Genomic DNA, 22,043 nt, shown 5'->3' on the forward strand with positions numbered 1-22,043 from the left:
TAAACCGAACGACAATTTTGTTTTCAGTCCGCAAGGTTTAACGTTCAGTGAGAGAGAAATGGTGTTTAACTTTTCATTGGAAACGTCATTTCGGGACTAACGTATGGTACCATTTCAATTCAATATTTCAGTAATGTCCAGTAAACAGAGTAAGTAGTATCGGTTCCAATATATGGAAATGAAATGAAATAAGTTAACATTTTACTCAAAATTATTCACTTTAGTTTAACTAAAATATAGCCCTTTATAAAATTGTTGTTGTTTTAATGTATCAAATACATCAATAAGAAACTAGGTATAAGGTTTTGTATTTCTGAATCAAAGATATTTCTCATAAACAGTGATTGAAAGTTTACCAAATTCCTAACTTAAAGTCTGAGAATGATTTGTGAAACAGGGACCTGGTCCTGATTAAAGGGGTTTGGGGCGGACTCGGTTGCAGCCAGGGGCCCCGATATCAAATTTGTTCTAATATATATTTATATAAAGTAAAGCATAATGAAATGAAATGAGGATTAACGCCCCACTGTTAATGCAAGAGCCCTGGTGACATTTTCATCATCCAGGAGTCCTCTGCAAGACCAGTGATCTCTCCACTCAGCTACCCCTCAGCTCAATCGAGGTAAAAGTTCTCACAAATCAGCTGATCTATACGGGCTATCATAATTAAATACAGGTATTATTAACACCTGTCAGTCTATAAACTTGATAACCATGACTACTTAAGATACTGATATCTTCACGTGTTTTATATACTACTCTTAATATCAAAAAACAAATATAATTAACTAGACTATAAATTGAAACTTCCAGGAAAGGGTCAAGGATGTGGCGAATGTATTCATTTGACCCACTCTCCCTTTCGAATCATGTTTTATTACCTGGGAGAGAGGTCATATAGGCTATGCCTATTCCTCGATCCCTTATAATTTCTGAATAAAATATTGTTTTAAAAAAGAATGTTTTATGACCTACTCGACAGCATCCAGGGGCAATAACTCTCATAAACCAGTGATAGGTTATCACAACAGTTATAAATATCATCTCAGTGATAACAGTAGAGATATAATAAGTATATATTTCTATAATTTGTATTCTCTGTTATTTTACCCGTTTAAGCGGCGTTTACACGATACAACCAATCCATACAAACGTCGGATGCACCGGTCGCATGGGTTGATTGTATCGTGTAAATGCCGCTTTACCGGCATCCTTTTTGTTGGAGAGAGAGAGAGAGAGAGAGAGAGAGAGGGGAGAATGGGGGATATAACGTCCACGCAACCAAAGCTGGGTCATTTCCGGACTATATTATCGTACTATTTTACTTCAATAAGGGTCTGTAGCAGCTGAAGAGGAGCCGGGGTTAGACAGCCCCCCCCCCTTCCTTATCACGTACACGTGATGCCGCTTGACTAAATGACACACCTTATGATCTAACGCGCCAGAATTAGACAATTCGATCACCGAATTCGTCACATGAATCTAAAATAGCTAATGGTTTTCAAGATTAAATGAATCAACTAGTGTCGTATACATGGCAGGATATGCCCATCGTTGCTAGAAGAACAATTACGTGGCTTACTAGAACAATTAACTAAGAATCGAAAATGAAGTAAATCAGTTCACAGATGCCCGGTTAAAGGGCCAATCTCGATTATATCTTGGAGAATAAAACTGATTAATTTTGCGTTAAAGGTCCTTAAAATCCTCTACCTTAGAGCCGAGCAACTAACTCAATATATGTGATACGTTTTCAAACAAATTAAACCCGCCAGTCTTCATCTAGAAGGGGGATCACGAGGCTAAGTGGGTAAGACGCTGGCTCGCTAGCCTGGAGGTCGGGTGTGCGATCCCTGCATTTGCCGAGAAAGTTCATCCAGATTTCCCGGCGTGGTTTCCCCTTGTCAGTGATGCAGGACGGAGGTCCAGTGTACAAATTGGCGTGCACGTAAAAGATCCCTTGACAACTGGAATTCGATATAAGAGTAGGCCGTAGCGCAGCTGCCCGGGCAAAATTCCCCTCATAGCACACTGTATGGCGTATGCCCGTCTTCATTAGCCCAGTTTAGGAGCAAAACAGTAGGACATTAAAACCCATTTCATTTCATTTCATTTCTTCATCTGGAAATTGAGACCGATGCATTATTACATGGTGTCTAGATAAAACCAGACTTTTATTTTATAGGTGAAATTTACCTTTCGTTATCAAGTACAGCACGTGGGTCATGCACTGTATAGACCTCTAAAGTAACGGCAATAGATTGTCAGGTCACCCAACGACAAAATTGACCCGAAATCTTAAAAGGGTTGCATGTTCGGATAAACGGTTTTGATGTCCCCGTCCGAACATACATTAGGAAAATTAGTAGGAATTTTGTTTGACTCCAGCTCAAACATCGAACCTAGGTCATTTCGGGACTAACACATACTTTAATTTTATTTCAAGAATTTGCTTGCGCGTAGGGGTCTTTAGCAGCGGGAGGAAACCGGAGGACCCAGAGAAAACCCACGAGGTTGGACAGGCAACCCTACTCCTTGTCACGTACAACCGGGGATTCGAAACCACGCCAACCAGTTAACTCAATGACAGGCCTCATGATACAGCGCGCACGCGCTAACCATTCGGCCATCCAACCCCAGCATCGAACCTCGGACCTCCAGGTTAGCGAGCCAGTACCTTACTGACTAGATTATATCAGATCGGGGGGCCGCGGTGGTTCTGTGGGTAGGCCTTGGCGCAATAACCGCTAGGCCCGGGGTTCGATACCGGTGCTGGTCGAATATCTTCCTCTCGATTTTCCTGCGCGGTTTTACCTTATTAGTGGTGCCGGACGGAGGGATTGACAGAAAATATCGTCTAGTCATTCGGGTGCGATGAAAAATCGAAGTAACGTGTACACATTGGCGTGTACGCAAAAACAACCCCTTGACTTTTAAATTCGACATAGCAGCCAAAATTTCCTTCATAGCACACTGCACGTAAAAAATCCCCTGACAGTTGGAATTCGATATAAAAGTAGGCCGTAGTGCCGCTCTCCGGGCAAAATTCCCCTCATAGCACACTGTATGTCGTATGTCCGTCTTCATTAACACAGTCGGTCCCGAACAGTCGGGCGTTAAACCTCATTTCATTTTATATCAGACCGGCGTGCAGATCCGAGGATATATTGGTCAATTAAATGTTAGTGTGTAATGTTTATGTTTACTGCACAACACGTTCAAGGGTGGACTGCTCACAGGGATAGGTGGATGCCTTGTGACTACTTTGTAAATGTTCATACTGTCATCCCCTCCTTGCCCAGCGTTAGGTGTTTACGTTAGACGTCACATTATCGGAATTCCTGAGAGATGCATGTTCTGCATGCAAATGACCCGATGAAAGATGCAGTGTACAGTCGATCAACTTCAAAATGTCTGTTTGGTCTTGACTGTGCTTTCCTATAAAGGGGACACAACTCCTTATTTGTGTTGGATACAGACCACTAAAGGATCTTTCCCCGCTTTGTCCGACTTGTATGAGATTGACCATTGATATATTCACAAAGGGGTGGTGGGGGGAGGGTGTTTGGTGGCCGAATGCCTCGTGACAAGGGGTGGGGTCGCCCCTCCAACCTCGTGGGTTTTCTCCGGAACGAAGATTTATATAGCGCCCTTTTCATAAAATATTCAAAGGCGCTTTACAATAAAATGATTTGAAGTATGAAATAAATAAATATATAATTTAAAATGGTACTATACATCGAACATAAAGATAAAACATTAAAATAAAGATAGACATAGCCGTAGGTGTATAATAAAAATCTAAATAAATTTGATATAGAGATATAAATTAAAATACAAAGTTATTAGAAGAATCTATATACATAGATAAAAACCAATTATTTAAAATCAATAATAAATAAATACGTCTTCGAACGTGTTTTAAAAATAGATGATGTGCTTCTTCTGGTGAAAAAGGGGATCTTATTACAAACCTTGGGAGAAGCCACTGGGAAAGCCTTTTCTCCAAATGACTCCACATTGGCTCTATTTTCTTCCAAAAGAAATAAATCTGCTGCAGACGGTAAGTTTCTACATGGGGGGAGAGAGAGAGAAATGGGGTTTAACGTGCACTCGACACAAACTAGGTCATTTCGGGACTAACATATGGTTTAATTTTATTTCAATAATTCGCTTGCGCGTAGGGGAGGAAACCGGAGGACCCGGAGAAAACCCACGAGGTTGGACAAGTGACCCTACACCTTGTCACGTACAACCGAGGATTCGTAACCACGCCAGTCGACTCAAAGACAGACAGTATGATACAGCGCGCGCACGTTAACCATTCAGCCATCCAACCCCCCTCTACATAGGGTATAAAAGTGTAAAAGTGGCGCTAGATTATGAATATATTTAACAGTTAAGAGTAAAATCGTATATTGAATTCTGAAATGAACAGACGACTAGAGCAAATTAAAAAGAATAGGAGTAATGTGATCAGTAAAAGACGCCCCTGTTTTCATTCTAGCAGCAGAATTTGGAAGTTTTTAAAATTTACTATTGTGTTTTAAAAGCATTCCAAATTAAAGCGAATTAAAATTATCAAGACGAGAAATAATTGTCTAGTGTTATAGTGGCATATGTGGTTAAATATTTCCTGATTTTACTGATAGCTCCAAGATTAAGATAACGTAATTTGCAAGTATTATTTACTTGACTTTCTATTGACATAGTAGAATCAAATATGGCACATAATGTTCCTAACTACATGTACAGACTTGATTGAGATGCTATCAAAATTGATAGATTATTACATATCGGTAATTGATTTTTAAACCAATAACTAGGAATTCTGTGTTTTCCTCATGAATGTTAAAAAGTTATCTGTCATACAGGATTTAATTTCTAAAATATACTTCTCCTGCATCAACTTTGTTGGATCAATATCATTAGTCGAAGGTTTAAATGAAATATAAAGTTGGGTTTCATCCGCATATAAGTGGAATGATAACCTGTATTTTCTGTATAAACTAAACAGCAGGGGACCGAGGGCGAAACTGCGGAACACCATATACCAGGGAATTTATGACGACGATGTGCCCTTCACAGAAACACCATGTTTCCTTTCAATGATGTACAATTCTAAAACTTGGGTTTTGATATATTCTTATTTCTAGGATTCAGACTAAACGATCATTCAAATACTGTTCAAACAATTACGAAATAATAACCAAAATTATTATTATTTCCACCCTATCATTACGTCCAGGGTGATACCAGCAAGACGCCTATATATCTGTGAATAATGGTTTCAGTGTATTCACTGGCGGTGTTTCAAGCCACAATATTAATTACACCTTTATTAGAAGCTAAAATGTTTACAAGTCGGTCATCAGTAATATGACCTACGTGAAAACAACAAAGGGAAACTCACGAAGGACGAAGACTGTGTGGCATTATACAGACATCTGTCATCTCACTCACCTAACGGATTTGACTTCCAGATCGTAGAGAAACTAGACCCGGACTATTACCTTAACAAACACAACGGACAGAAATTGGTAGAGGAGGCCATGAACCGAACGGCAAAAGAATGGATATGGAAGTCAAATACATTAGCGCCCCATGGTATGAACATTTCAGACGGATTTCATTCACAGACTCATAAGAAACGTAAAAAGCGAATTTTTGTCAACACTGAAATTTAATAGTGACTTATTTACGCTAGGCCCGTTATTGGTTTCAACATTAAACTTCTATTCAAATCTGTAATTTGTCACTTTCAGTTTTCATGGTTTTGACTTTTGTTTTATTTTATTACATATCTTGGCTAATTAATTTTTGTCATCGTTCACCTTTAACTTACGTTTATATTTGACCTCTGTTTTAACTTTTTACGCCTACAGCTGTCACCTGTTTGTCTATTTGGTGGTTGTGTGATCTACTCAGTATCCAGTGTGGCATAGTACTCACTAGTACTCACGGCCATTTGAAACATACAGAAGCTTGTAAGCTAAGAATACACAAGATTATCTGGATTTATGTGTCTTTTATTTCCTTATCTGGATAGATGTTTTTCATTTGATATATATATATGAATTTATCGATTTTCCATCCTACGAAATAATATATTATATACACTTTTTGTTTGTTTTGTTTTTTAAAATGTAAATTTGATCAATAAAATATAACGCCCAGTTTTCAGTCCACAACTTAAATGACTTGTCCAATCTTCAGCCTACATGACTTGTCTTCAGCCTAGCTTCAGCCCACTATTACTGGTCTTGGCCTACAGCCTGTCTTTGCCCGTCTTCAACCTACAGCCTAGCTTCAGCCCACTATTACTGGTCTTGGCCTACAGCCTGTCTTTGCCCGTCTTCAACCTACAGCCTAGCTTCAGCCCACTATTACTGGTCTTGGCCTACAGCCTGTCTTAGCCCGTCCTCAACCTACAGCCTAGCTTCAGCCCACTACTACTGGTCTTGGCCTACCGCCTGTCTTAGCCCGTCCTCAACCTACAGCCTAGCTTCAGTCCACTACTACTGGTCTTGGCCTACCGCCTGTCTTAGCCCGTCTTCAACCTACAGCCTAGCTTCAGTCCACTACTACTGGTCTTGGCCTACCGCCTGTCTTAGTCCGTCTTCAGTCTACAGCCTAGCTTCAGTCCACTACTACTGGTCTTGGCCTACCGCATGTCTTCGCCCGTCTTCAACCTACAACTTGTCTTGGGGTTTCCACTAAAGTATGTAAGGTTTAAATGTTTCCAGTATAGAGGATGAATCATTTCAATGTGGAAGAGAAAAGACGGATACGATATAATATTAACGGGTTTGGGATCCTTATGGAATATATGCCACCTGTTTGTAGAAGAAAGCTCACGCGATTGGCGACTTTAATGTGTTGCATTGCCAGAACTCTAATCTATTTAGTTCTTATGGCGGTGATAATATTCATGGGATTCTTGAATATATATCTATCCCTGACTATAAACATTCTGCCTGTCAGACGAGACAGGTGCGCGGATTGTTTCCAGCTAAACTTTACGAGTATCTATACTAATATTTGTGACTGTCGTTTGTCTGTCTGTTCGGGGTTGGCGGCTACACTAGGTCTGCCCAGAGTCTGAAATTTGGGATATAGGGGTAGCTCGGACCGGGGAGTAACATAGGCCAGGTGGCGTTAGTCTACCACTTCTGGTTTCTTAGTTATGACCCCCGAGCGAAGCCGGTCTGTTCGGGGTTGGCGGCTACACTAGGTCTGCCCCGAGTCTGAAATTTGGGTATAGGGGTAGCTCGGACCGGGGAGTAACATAGGCCAGGTGGCGTTAGTCTACCACTTCCGGTTTCGGAGTTATGACCCCCGAGCGAAGCCGGGTATCCTGCTAGTAATACATAACGGTAATATATGTAAGATCAGGGGAGATAACCCCATCGAGCTGTTTGTTATTATTTTTACTACTCATAATAATATTCAACAGAGAGAAGCAATTAGAGCTACCTGGATGTAAGTGTCTAAAAATAACACGTCTCGTATTAGATATGCTTTCTTTCTGGGACTATCAGGAGATAAGGCAATGAACAAAATGATCGTGACTGAAGCCGCCATTTTTAAACGACATTTCAATGAAAGATTTCCGCGAGTCATATCTTAATTTAACGTACAAGACAATGATGGGTTTTAAGCATGTCACCAAATATTGCAATAAGACAGAATATATTTTAAAAACGGACGATGACATGTGGGTTAATATTGTTGGTTTGCAGAACATATTACAAAACGTCACAAAGGTTGTTGGCACAGCAGTGGCAGGTGCTTGCCACTATAACACTTATCCAAACAGAGACAAAGAGTCAAAATGGTTCGCGTCCTATCAAACTTATCCACAGGCATCCTATCCTGGTTTCTGCTCTGGAACTGGGTGTGTATTAAAAGCTCACGTACTGAAAAAAATCTACGAAGTTTCTAAAGATGTACCATTCTTTGATCTGGAGGATGTTTACGTGTCTTTGTGTGTCGACAGGTTAGGGTTTCATTTATTGTCTTTACCTGGATTTATGATGCCTGTATCCGATCCGTGTTTGATGAAATCAGATGAAGTTATAGCTAGTCATGGAGTCTCCCCAGAATATCTTATAACAATCTGGACAACGACATGTGATTAAAAATTATTTATTTAATAACTATAATTTATTGAACTTATATAGCGCCAAAATCCAGCTGGAAACAGCTGCCTGCTCTATGGCGCTTTTACAATGATACAATGCGAAAAAGCGAATAGAGTTTTTAGTACACTGTTTCTACTCCAAGTTCCAAGAAATATGGCGTATTTGTGGCGGATATTGTCATTCTAAATGATAGAGTATAAAGAATAATGAAATGAGTGGGTCTAACGGTTAAATCTCTAGATATATTTCTTTGTTCTGTGTTCGATATAAAACAATGAAATTGAGTAAAAATCATAAAATGTGATACTTGATGGAACCGTTATTAAATCATTTTGATATCTAATTCATGTCTGCTACAGAATGGCTAAGTCAAAATTCGCCTAAACCGGGTACTAAACGAAAGGATCGCGATGATTCGACCGACATTCCTCCTGCTAAACGAAAGTACGGCAAGGAATATATTTTTTCGATTGGTACACGTATGTGGTCGACGAAAACGGAAAATGGCATTATAAGATATATAGAGCAGCTAAAGTTGATTCTAATTATGCTGTAGGCCATGATCGTCCTAATAAAACAACATGATACTCGTTACAAAGTTTGTAAGTGTAGTTTAATTTTTGATATTTTTGTATTAACGTAATTTTCTTGACCTATTTTTAAGACTAAGTATAGTGGTCTCTGACTATATGAAATGAAATGTGCGATCTCATTGGTCAATAATATATTGATGTTTAAAACAGATCAGTTGATTGGCTGAATAAGCTATATATTTTAAAGAGAGGTAACTCCATTTTTATTAGACCACAATTTTTTTCTTTTTTACATTTTCGTTTACATATTTTAAGATAAAGAATTTCCACAATAGTAAGACTAGAGCAAATCATATATTATATTGTTTTTATTATTTTTCATATTGTAAAATAGATGAAAGATTAAACTGAAAAATAAATGGGAATAATTAAATGTTTATTAAATAAATTTTATTTATGAGCATGCAATATCTATTCTGGTGTTGGCAATTTTCTTGAAGTCCCCCTAAATTTCCAGAAGTCCCCCGGATATTCCAAAAGGGGGACTTTCAAGTCTCCCTAAATTTTTAGTCCAGCTTGAGCCCTGTACAGTACTATTATCTTTAAAGGAAATGAAATGAAGAGAAATGAAATGAAGGGAAATGAAATAAAGGGAAATTAAATGAAGGGAAATTAAATGAAAGGTATTGGGCTTTAACATCCTGCTATGAATACGGGTATACACCATACAGTGTTCTTTGAGGGAATTTTTGCCCCGACAGCGACACTAAGGCCTACTCTTATATCGAATTCCAACTGTCAAGGGATATTTTACGTGCACGCCAATGTGTACACAGGACATCGGTTTTTCGTCCAATCCGAACGGCTATATGTTGTCCCTTTCCAGGCCTTCTGTCCTGCACCGTTGACATGGGGGAACCACGCTGGAAAATCTCGATGAACATTCTCGGCCAACACAGGAATCGAACACGGGACCTCCAGATTAGCGAGAAAACGTCTTATTCACTGAACCACCGTGGCTCCCAGTTCCATCTATACCGTAGCCTGGTTTCAGCTTACTAATGGCCCTGCCCAGTCTTCAGCCTACAACTTGTCTTGTGAAATCGTAGCATGGCTTCAACCAACCGCCGGGAGTTCCATCTAAACTGTAGCCAGTTTTCAGCTTAGCGAGCCAACTTGTTACTCACTGAAACATCGTGCCTCCCAGAAGCTAAACCTCTAATTTAATTTATCTAAAATATTCGAAATTAAGAACACAAATTCGAATTCAATTTTGGCTCATTCAGTCAATATTGATGCTATTATATTACAGCGAAATTATGGAATCCCAATATCCAACATTTAAGACACAGTGGACATTTTTTAAATCAGTACACGACTCGTGTACTTTATGGCCAAAATAATTTTGAGCAATAATTTTGAGAGCCATTTGTAATAAACAAAGAAAGACATATCCCAGAAGATAATGCGGAAGTAATTAAAAACAGCTGATTCACAATCAACGACAAAAAACGTATAGTATGGAAAAACAGGCGCAAACGGGCACCGTTTAATTTGGAGTGTTCGCGTATTTCGCCGAACATAATTGATCAGAAATTACAATAAAATATTCAAAATTTGAATATAAATCACTTTACACACACATATATTACATTAATAGCCCCATTTATGTCTAATTTAGGTTCCAAAAATTAGAGTTATATGCCCTTTAAAGAGTATTTATATTCAATATTTATTGTTTTGTAGCGGCTATAAATATACTTTAATGAAAAACGTGTCGTCAATAATATATTAAAATCGATTTATGTTGTTTTTATTTTAAATTAAAACAACTTTTAACCGTTAAAATAAAAAACAATACACTTAGTATTCATGAAATGAATTGGGGTTTAACGACCTAGATTTATGAACCGACTGGGCTAATGGTGGGCATGCGCCATACAGTGAGTGTGTCGAAATTCCAACTGTCAAGGGTACTTTTACGTACACGCCTATATGTACACGGGGGACCTCGGTTATTGATCCCATCCGAACAACTATACCCTTACCCCCCCCCCCCCGCCCCACACCACACCGGTCTACGCCACTGACAATTCCGATGAACTTTCTAGGCCAATGCACGGAACGAACATGGGACCTCCAGGTTAGCGAGCCAACGTCTCACACACTGCGCCACCCATCTCTGTATTCATATATAAAGATTCAAACTTAAATATGTATGACCGCATTATTATATTGTCTCGATATTACGGGGGCGGGGTGGGGGTAATTATCATTTGGTGGTTGTCAGGGGTAATTGTCCGAGCGGGGGTTGGGGGGAGGGCTCCTAGAACCACTTCCTCGGACGCCAGTGGGGTTCATCGGTCCCATCAGGTGTTTAGTTTGTTCAATGGGCTCACCCGGGGATCCATGCGAGTGACCATCAGTACTATGAGCCCATTAGGAGCACAGCAAACCCATTGGCAGCCCGTGGGCACAGTAGGGGCTCTAATCGGGCCCAGTTAAGCCCTACTGGGAACTGGGCGCCCTAATGAGCCAATCTTTAGGTATTTCGGGTTTTTCATATTTTTTTGGAAATTAGTTTACAAACATTTTTCATGGTATTTTTTAGGCGTTTCTCAGTGTGCTTTTAGAGAAGTCCAGAATTGGATTTTCAAGCGGGTCACATAAATAAGAGATTCACGTCGATGATTGAATTGAAAAAACACATCAACACGATGTCGTTGGTACTGCCTTCAAGTGCACGACACGTGCATGTTTGTGTTCATACGCAGATGAAAGGTCGTAAGCCTCTATTAACCATTCACAATTAAACATTTGCTTCTTTTGAACACAATATTTAATCAAAACGAAGTTTTTTTGTATTTTGTGCCAAAGACCAACAGGTCAGGATGACCTAAACTTGTTCAAAAAGTGTGTCAGAAAGTCTGGAGAATTTCATTTCAAAATCTCTTTGGGTTGATGTTACAAATAAAACGCTCTTTAAGTAATACCCTTTGATTTAATTAGTTTCCGGTAAGTCGCTTGATGATCATATAACGGACGTGCTAAACGGGCCATTCCTTGGAACAGCAGGCACATAGTGATCCTCTATGTAGAAGCCATAATGCCCAACTATAAGGGATGGACATTCTCCAACCAGACATCGACTGTCTGATTCTGCTTGTTTAGTGTTTCACGATGAACCGACAGCAGACGTTAAATAGATCAATTCGATTGGATAATTAAATGATTCAATCTTCAAGACGTTTCACTGCCGATATTAATAACTTGACAGACAAGAGTCACGTGTTGGGAGCAAATCTTGTTTGACTCGCGCAACGTCTATTGTTCCGTGTAACTTTTAAGTCTTTAGACTCTCGTGGATATGTGAGGAAATGGCAATTATGGTTTGATATGAGATAAAACTGATAGTTGATTTGCTTTGTCAAATAGAGGACCTTTTCTGGTTTGACATTTTGTACAGATTGCCCTCAGTTTGTTAATCTTCCGCCTCATAAAGATGAATATTCTTTAGCGCGTGCGCTTTGCATCATAAGGTTGTCATTGAGTCAAATGGCGTGGTTTCGATACCCAAGGTGTACATGACAAGGAGTAGGGTTGCCTATCCAACCTCGTGGATTTTTGTCATGGTCCTCCGTTTTCCTCACACTGCCAAAGACTTCTACGCGAAAGCGAATGACTGAAATAAAATTGAATCATATGTTAGTCCCGAAATGACCTAGTTTGTGCCAAGTGGACGTTCCCCCCGCTCTCTCTCTCTCTCTCTCACTCACTCTCTCTCTCCCTCTGTTTTTCGCGAAATATGTCACCCCCTCCCCCACCCCAGCTGTGTAAGACAACCACCCACTCCGACCCCAGCTTTTGTAAGACCACTACCCATTCCACCCCCAGCTGTTGTAAGACCACTCCCCCACTCCACCCCTAGCTTTTATAAGATTACTCCTCACTTCACCCCTAGCTGTTGAAAGACTACCCCCAATTCACTCGATTCAACACACGAGAACAGTAAATCTAACTCTCCCACCCCGCAACGCGGCACCATAGAACACATGAGATATAATTCGATACTTAAGCTAGACGTTTGATATAAATCAAAGGTTTTCTTGTTTCAACTGATTAAACTTTCTTACTACCAGCTGATATTTATCTGGCGGTATGTCTCTCTTGTATTTAATAAATTAAAACATAGCAATAGTCATCTATTTACAACATAGTACAGAGAGAGACAGAGAGGGAGACGGACAGACACGAAGAGAGAGAGGCAGATAGAGAGAGAGGGAGAGGGGGGAGGGGGCGGATTTATTGTGACTCCAAATGTTATATGAACTATTATTTAGACATTTAGTAACAAGAGAAGCACATAATCAACTCTCTAGGCCATCGGATGGCTCTAATTTTACATAGAGAAGGATGTTTTGGTAATTTAATGATCTGATTTAAAAATGGAGGAGCGATGCCAAGTCTTGAAAAACTAGTACCGTTGTTACGATAATAAACAATCTATGCCACACCTTTTCTCCCCCAGGCTGATTTATTCGGATTACTGCCAAGTATGGGACCCTGGGGTCAGCACTTTACAAATAGCAGAGCAGGATAGTGTGACTGTGACATATTCAGTGTATCAAGTAATATTTCATACTTAACAAGGGTACATGTCATAGCCATAACACAGTCGGGTTAAAAAAAGTAAATAAATCAATAAATAGGGAATTCCATACTTATAAATGATCATCTTAACCCTTGATCCCCCATAAACTGATTCGAGACATAAATACTGTCATTTTATAAAGATGGACAGTATAGTATATTTATACATATTTACATTGTAACACTGTGGTTTTAATTGGCTATAGTTACCATTGTCTATGTTACATAGTATATCGTTAACCCTGCATTGGCCGAGAAAGTTCATCCAGATTTTCCGGCGTGGTTCCCCCTTGTCAGTGATGCAGGACAGAGGTCCTGACAAGGACAGCTGTCTAATCCTTCGGATGATACGAAAAACCGAGGTCCCGTGTATACATTGGAATGCACGTAAAAGATCCCTTGGCAGTTGGAATTCGATATAAGAGTAGGCGATGGTGCCGCTACCGGGGCAAAATTTCCCTCATAGCACACTGTATGGCGTATGCCCGTCTTCATTAGCCCAGTATAGGGGCAGAACAGTAGGACGTTAAACCCCATTTCATTTCATTTCATTTTATAACTAATAATCTGTAGTATATGGGTTCAATTTATGAACAATGAGTGGAAAAAAATCATGGAATAGATTTTAGAAAATTAATGACGCTAATGGCCAATTGTTACTTATTGATTATTAAGTCAAGGAACGTATTTTTTAATAAAATGGATTTCCATTAATTTCCCTTTCGTGGTGTCATCGACTTTCATTTTATAAAAAGGGAAAATTTGGAATTTTACTTGTAGGTGTTGTGCACATTTAAAGATGTGCCTATTTACAAATAAGGGCCCATTTTCAATATTACAATCCCGTCGATGGTTGCGTACAGAGAGAAAGAGAGAGAGGGGGTTTAACGTCTACTCGACACAAACTAGGTCATTTCGGGACTAACATGTGTTTCAATTTAATTTCAATAATTCGCTTGCGCGTAGGGGTCTTTAGAAATAAAATAGTTATACAAAAAAATGATAAATGTAAATTTTGTACAAATTGTGTAAAAACTATCACTCACATATTTGTCGAGTGTCAAAAAATTGAAAAAGTATGGACACATTTGTACAAATTATGTGGAAACCATCACGATAACACTTGTGTTTAATTGTGTTATTATTTCAACATTTTTTTTTTTAAATCACAGAATCAGGATAAAAGTTTATTACACGCTATCGATTGCTAATGTCGGATAAATCTTGTGTTTATGTTAAAGAATTAAATCTCCTGACATTTACAATGAGATCTGAACAATTGGATATCTTTTTTTCGTGTAATAGAAATAAATTATATGTCAATCATGCTATTAATGTTAACACCCTGTTGTCTTTGAGTTGACAGCCGGGCGATTATCGACCATGATAAGATTTTTTTTATTTGTATTTATAAAAATTAAAGCCGACAGTGGATAATTAGCGTTAAAAGTAGTCTAATCTCCCTGTGACATCGCCGTTAAGTCAAAGCTGATGATAATTACCGTTTTAAGATATTCTCACACGAACTGCTGAAATTGTGTAAATGAAATGAAATCGGGTTCAACGTTCTACTGCACGGAAGAAGGCGACTCAAATTGCGTAGATGTAAAACAAATTAAGAGAAATGAAATGGGGTTTAACATCTTCACACACTGGCGATTGGTGCTAAATGATAGGTCACGAGATGTACAGAGAGAGAGAGAGGGGGGGAGAGAGAGAACCAGACAACCAATGCTCTGGGCGATCCCCTCTCTCCATATGTGCGGAAATCCACGGGGCTATGGTCAGACAAAACAAAGAAATTAAGGAAATAGAGAGAGAGAGACAGAGAGAGAGAGGGGGGGGGATTTAACGTCCACTCGACACAAACTAGGTCATTTCGGGACTAACATATGGTTCAACTTTTATTTCAATAGGGGTCTTTAGGACCCGGAGTAACCCTACGAAGTTTGACAGGCTATCCGACGTCTTGTCACGTACAACCGGGGAATAGAAACCACTTCATTTGACTCAATGACAGATCGTATGATACAACGCGCACACTCTAACCATTCGGTCACCCCCACCCGCTCCTTTGAATCCAACTGAGTAGACGTTGTTCAAGGAATCCCCCCACCACTATATTGTAGCACGGACAAGGGGGAAATGTGTTGGGAAACATCCTGGGAACCTTCTTTGCCAATATAGTCCACCATAGACAACTAATCAAGACGATCGCGTGATCTGGACGCCTCTTGAAAACAAATTATAGCAGATGTTGTTGTAGCAAAACACATAAAACATATTAGCTCATTACTAGCTAAACGACTTGTATCACATGACATTCGTTTTCTGTTTTCAACGTTATCTCATATTTTTGCAAACACTAAAAAATGTTTTACTGTGAGAGATGACAACAATGCGTTACAATTTGAGTAGAATAGAATAAATGAAATGAAATGAGATTTAACGTCCTACTGTTCTGCTCCGACTGGGCTAATGAAGACGGGTATATGTCATACAGTGTGCTATGGGGTAACTCGAGACAAACTAGATTATTTCAGGACCAGCCCATGGCTCAATTTATGTGGGGTGGGTGTGGGGGTACCGGAGACAGTCCACGAGGTCGACCAGGTGATTGTTGCCGCAGGGAATCGGAACCGCACCACTTCACTCAATAACGCGCACACATTAAAGCACTTGACAATGCAAAGTCCCTAGAATAGAATCGGAGATCAGCTAACAATAGACAAAGTTATAATTAACGCAGGCAAAGGTGTCCCGATAAATTCCGGAAAGCTTAATCGAGAAAGTAGAAGAGGCCATAAAAGAGTGGGTGGCGAGAGAAAGAGAGAGAGAGAGAAAAAGAAATGGGGTTTAACGTCCACTCGACACAAACTAGGTCATTTCGGGACTAACACATGGTTTAATTTTATTTCAATAATTCGCTTGCGCGTAGGGGTCGTTAGCAGTGGGAGGAAACCGGAGGACCCGGAGAAAACCCACGAGGTTGGACAGGTGAGCCTACTCCTTGCCACGTACAACCGGGGATTCGAAACCACGCCAGTTGACTCAATGACAGACTTTATGGTACAGCGCGCACGTGCTAACTATTCAGCAACCCAACCCATCAGAGTGGGTGGCCGTTGGTCCGTTAGCCCGCTTGTTAACGCGATATAGAAACCATTAATTTTAAAAGATTCCTTTTTTTCAACTTTGGGTCATGAGAGCACGGATCCTAACCATTTTCAGAGTTCTACGGCCGTTTGTATCTTAGTTCCGTCGTCATTAGCCCAGGTTAGGAGCAGAACAGTAGGACGTTAAACCCCATTTCATTCCATTTGTTTCTTAGTTAGGTACAATAACCCCGTTGATGAGACAGAGGCTACAGCTTGAGAGGATCAACCTTATCTATATTCAGCTTTCCGCTCCGGAATTATTTCTCCTTTCCGACGGAGGGCCTGACAAGGACAGCTGTCTAGTCGTTCGGGAGGGACGATAAACCGAGGTCACGTGTACACATTGGCGTGTATGTAACAGATCCCTTGACAGTTGGAATTCGATATAAGAGTAGGCCGTAGCGCCGCTGTCTGGGCATAATTTCCCTCATAGCACACTGTATGGCGTATGCCCGTTTTCATTAGCCCATTCGGAGCAGAACAGTGGGACGTTAAACCCCATTTTATTTCATTTTATTTCCTTTCCGAACAACTTAGTAACTCTACAGTTGTAATGGATTTTGTTTCTTAAAATTGGTGTGAAACATTGACCTCGTGAGTGGTATATCCATATCGACATTCAGCGTTCCGCAACCGTCCATCCCGGAATTGGACACGGCCACTCCTTTCCGAAAACCTCGTGAATCTGATAAATGCTGCAGTTTTAATGTTGTTGTTTTTTTTAAATTTGTTGTGAATCATTAGTGTCATGACTGGAAAAAGGCTGTTGATATTAGCATTCCAGGACCATCTTCTCAGACCTTATCCAAAGCTTTTCCGACCATACTTTTAATTTGGGAGCCACGGTAGCTAAGTGGGTCAGACGCTGGCTCGCTAGCTTGGAGGTCGCGTGTTCGATCCGTGCCCTGGCCGAGAAAGTTCATCGGGATATTCCGACGTGGCTTCCCCTTTTCAGTGGTGCAGGACGGGAGGGGGAGGGGTCTTGACAAGGACAGCTGTATAGTCGTTCGGATGAGACGAAAAACCGAGGCCCCGTGTATACATTGGCGTTCACGTAAAAGATCCCTTGGCAGTTGGAATTCAATATAAGCTTAGGCCATAGTGCCGCTGCTCGGGAAAAATTTCCCTCATAGAATACTGTATGACGCATACCCGCCTTCAATAGCCCAGTATAGGAGTTGAACAGTAGGACGTTAAACCCCATTTCATTTCATTTCCTTTTATTTCGATACAGGATATAGTTGTTGTGAAGCATTAGACTCATGTGAAGAGACTTTCAGTTCCGGTCTTACCTACCTTTTCAACAACGGCCACAGTTCTTAACATATTTGTTTCAAATTATCAGCGAAATGAAATTCGATCGTTTGTCTGTTACCGCTCGTTACTTCAGTCAGCTATATAGAAGGACAACTCATGTTTGTCATGTTTGACGTCACTTCCCGTTTCTTCACGTGCTTGTTACACATCTCACGTAGCAATGATCTCTGTGTTAAAATTATATTTGGGATGTATTTAACGAGCTCTATCACATATTTTATAATGCCTGACACCAATATTGTCCTTTAAGAATTAACACTTGCTAATCGTAATGTGAGACGAATCATTATACGATCTGTGACGATGAATATTTCTATGAAATAAAATGTATGTTCCACCCGCTGTCTAATTACTTCTCATCTTGTAGATATCTGATTTGTCGCCAACCCGGTTGTTCTGGATGGAGTCGACGTGGTCTTTACTATACTTTAGGGACATATTAAACATAAATTATGCAAGAGCTAAATCTGCCTATTGCAAGTTTTTTTTTAAGGCTTGAAATGTTTTCTAAATTATTAATTAGACATTAATTAACTTATCCAGGCCATAATCAACTCTCGGTGGCGATGGATTTCTCCTATATTAAACAGATTAGAACAGTTCAGCCATATTTTGTGTTATGCTAAAAAAGAGGAGCAAAACTTAGCTTCGAACGACCAGTACGGTGGTTGAAATTATTGCACACATCTTGTCAAACCTCCAAAGACTAATATCTTGGCTCGCAATAGAGTAATTGGACTGAAATTTTCAAATTATTCATTTTACATTATCTATTTTTGAGCTATTATACCAAGAATGGCTAGCACTTTATCTAAATCTTACATAATGTATCTTTAATAGAACTATTGAAAACAAAATGAAGGCATTTATAGTTGATTGTATAGACTGGAAATCAAGTCAATTTTCATGGAAATAAACTGCAATGGGGTATAAAACTTCTTGGTTTTCTGCACCACCTGGCTTCAAGACCACCCGATTAGATTTTATTACATACTTCGAGGAGGTATTTGTTGAGTAATAAAACCTTCTAGTAGTTTATCGAGGGCTGGCCGTCCTTACCGCACGGTACAAATAAAACCTTCTAGTAGTTTATCGAGGTTCGGGTGCTTCCGGAGTCCAAAATGGCCGCTTTATATAAATGAGAATTTTGGGGATAACTAACTCGAACCCTAACTTTAACCCCTTTTAAAAGACTGAACTTGGGTCTAATTTAGTTTTTACTTCTCTTAAAAGGATTAGGGTTAGGGTTCGGGTTAGTATTCCTCTAAATACTCATTTGTATAAAGCGGCCATTTTGGTATGAGTTCTGGCTTGTTCTGGAATTTGTTGCTTCTAGTGGTGATAATATTTGTTCCGTGCCGTAAGGACGGCCAGCCCTCGATAAACTACTAGAAGGTTTTATTACTCAGTGAGTAAGACGCTATCTCACTAACCTAGAGATTCAGTGTTCGATTCCTGCGTTGGCCAATAAGTTCATCGGGATTGTCCGGCGTGGTTTCTCCTTGTCAGTGGTTTAGGACCGAGGGTCTGGTAAGGGACAACCTATAGTTGTTCGGATGAGAATAAAAAACGTGGTCACGTTTACACATTGGCGTGTACGTAAAAGATCCATTGCCAGATGGAATTCGATATAGGAGTAGGCCTTAGCCCCGCTGTCAGGGCAAAATGTCCCTTATAGAACACTGTAATTGGTAGTCCGCTTTCATTATCCCAGTCGGAGAAGAAAAGTAGGACGTTCCGGTCGTTTGTCAGACCTTTCGTCCTACACCAGACCGGATAACGAATAACATGTGTCGTTATCCTGCCATTACTCTATAAATCATTTCCAAACTGATTACAACACCGCAACCCTTGGGTCCTGCACTCACAATTCAAATAATTTATCCGAACAAATTATCCACACAGTAAATTATCACACCGACGGCTAACAGACGATTGGATACTGTGACTTTGTATTAGCTAATAACTCAATATATACTCGCATGAATTTATCCAAACCTCCGGGGGATATCTCTTGCAATAATTGTTTCTTCCGCTTAGCCCTAGTTAGTGTGTGTTTATAGCCACGTTAACTTCAAGATAAGATTCCTAGACAGGTTCTTCGTCTATTGTTCCTTTTACAACTATAGAACGACGCTGATCATTGAATGGCCGTCAACGAGCTGTAAGTGATCGCTTGGTTCAGCCGGGGTGTCGTATAAACAATATTCGGTCTTTGAGATATTAGTTTAGAACCAGTTGGCAGTGTGTAAACACGGGATGTGGTGGTGTAATGTGTAATAGTGTGAACTATACAATACTGAATGTAATCAACTTGTTAACCAGCAAACCTAGATCAATAGTATCCCCTTCATCATTTACAGTGATGCAATATTCATTATATATTTTATTGAAGAATTACACCATGTGTGTTAAACGCTAACAATATTGGATTAACTCGCATCGAACAGTGAGTAATTATAAATACTATATACCATTAACACAAGGTACAATTTTATGGATACACAATTACTGAGTTTAATACTAAGCGACGTTTCGACGAGGATACTCTCATCTTTATCATTCGAAACGTCGCTTAAAATTAAACTCAGTAGTCGAAACGTCGCTTAAAATTAAACTCAGTAATTGTGTATCCCTAAAATTGTACCTTGTGTTAATATGTTCAATTACTAAATGACAATCAAAGGAAATATATTATACCATACGTATCGCTGCTAAAGGGAGACCACGGTTACTCAGTGAGTAAGCCTTTGGCCTATGTCTTGTGTTTGATCTGGGTGTTGGCCGAGAAAGTTCATCGTGATTTTCCGGCGTGGCCCCCCTCCCCCCTTTTCAGTGGTGCAAGAAGGGGTTTCGGGCCATAATCTGTGTCTAGTCGTTCGGATGGGACGACAAAGCGAGGTTCCCGTGTACACATTGGCGTGTGCTACAATAACCTGTGACAGTTCAAACTCGAAACAAGAGTAGTCCGTATCGCCGTTTTCATTGTTTGACGTATGACCGTTTTTATTATTCGGTGCAGAACAGTAGGACGCTATAATCTCCATTCATTTCGTATCTATTCTTCAACCATATAAAATAGGGTTTAACTTCATATTTGTATTTACCTTCCGGGATAATTGAAACCGGCATATGCCATGCAGTGTTCTATGAGGGACATGTTGCCAGAAAGAGAGAGAGAGAGAGAGAGAGAGAGAGAGGGGCTGTTAAGCTGTGGCGTCGTGGTTTTTTAGAAAGATTAAACATAGCTTCGTCACGACTTATAGCAAACTGGAACTATACTACAACACTTAATATATTTCCTAATCCGCTGCATTTATAGACTCAGTAATACTTCATGGTAAATGCTTTTATTCACATTAGTACTTTACGATAATGCCCTTATTCACATTAATACTTTACGCTAATACTTTATACAAATTAATACTTTATGTTAATGCCCTTTTACAAATTGATACTTTACGGTAATGCCCTTACAAGAATTAGTACTTTAAGGTAGTGCCATTATACGAATTGACACTTTACGATAATGCCTTTGTACGAATTGATACTTTTCGGTTATGCCCTTATACGAATTGATGCTTTACGGTAATGCCCTTATACGGATAGATACTTTATGTTAATGCCCTTATATAAATTGATAATTTACGGTAATGCCCTAACAAGAATTGATACTTTAAGGTAGTGCCCTTATACGAATTGACACTTTACGGTAGTGCCTTTATACGAATTTATACTTTACGGTAATGCCCTTATACGAATTGATGCTTTACGGTAATGCCCTTATATGAATAGATACTTTGCGGTAATTCCCTTATACGAATTGCTACTTTACAGTATCACCCTTATACGAATTGATACTTTCAGGTAATGTCCTTATTCGAGTGGATAGTTTACGGTAATGCCCTTATACGAATGGATACTTTACGGAAATGCTCTTATACGAATTGATAGTTTACGGTAATGTCCTTATAATAATTGATAGTTTACGGTAATGCCTTTTTATAATTGATCCTTTACGGTAATGCTCTTATACTAATTGACACTTACGATAATACCCTTATACGAATGGATACTTTACGGAAATGCCCTTATACGAATGGATACTTTATAGTATGCTTTTATACGAATTGACACTTTACGGTAATGTCCTTATACGAATTGATATTTTAAGGTATTGTCCTTATTCGAATTGATACTGTACGGTAATACCATTATACGAATTAATACTTTACGGTTAT

This window comes from Patella vulgata, chromosome 2 (assembly GCF_932274485.2).
Source record: "Patella vulgata chromosome 2, xgPatVulg1.2, whole genome shotgun sequence".
Lineage (NCBI taxonomy): Eukaryota > Metazoa > Mollusca > Gastropoda > Patellidae > Patella > Patella vulgata.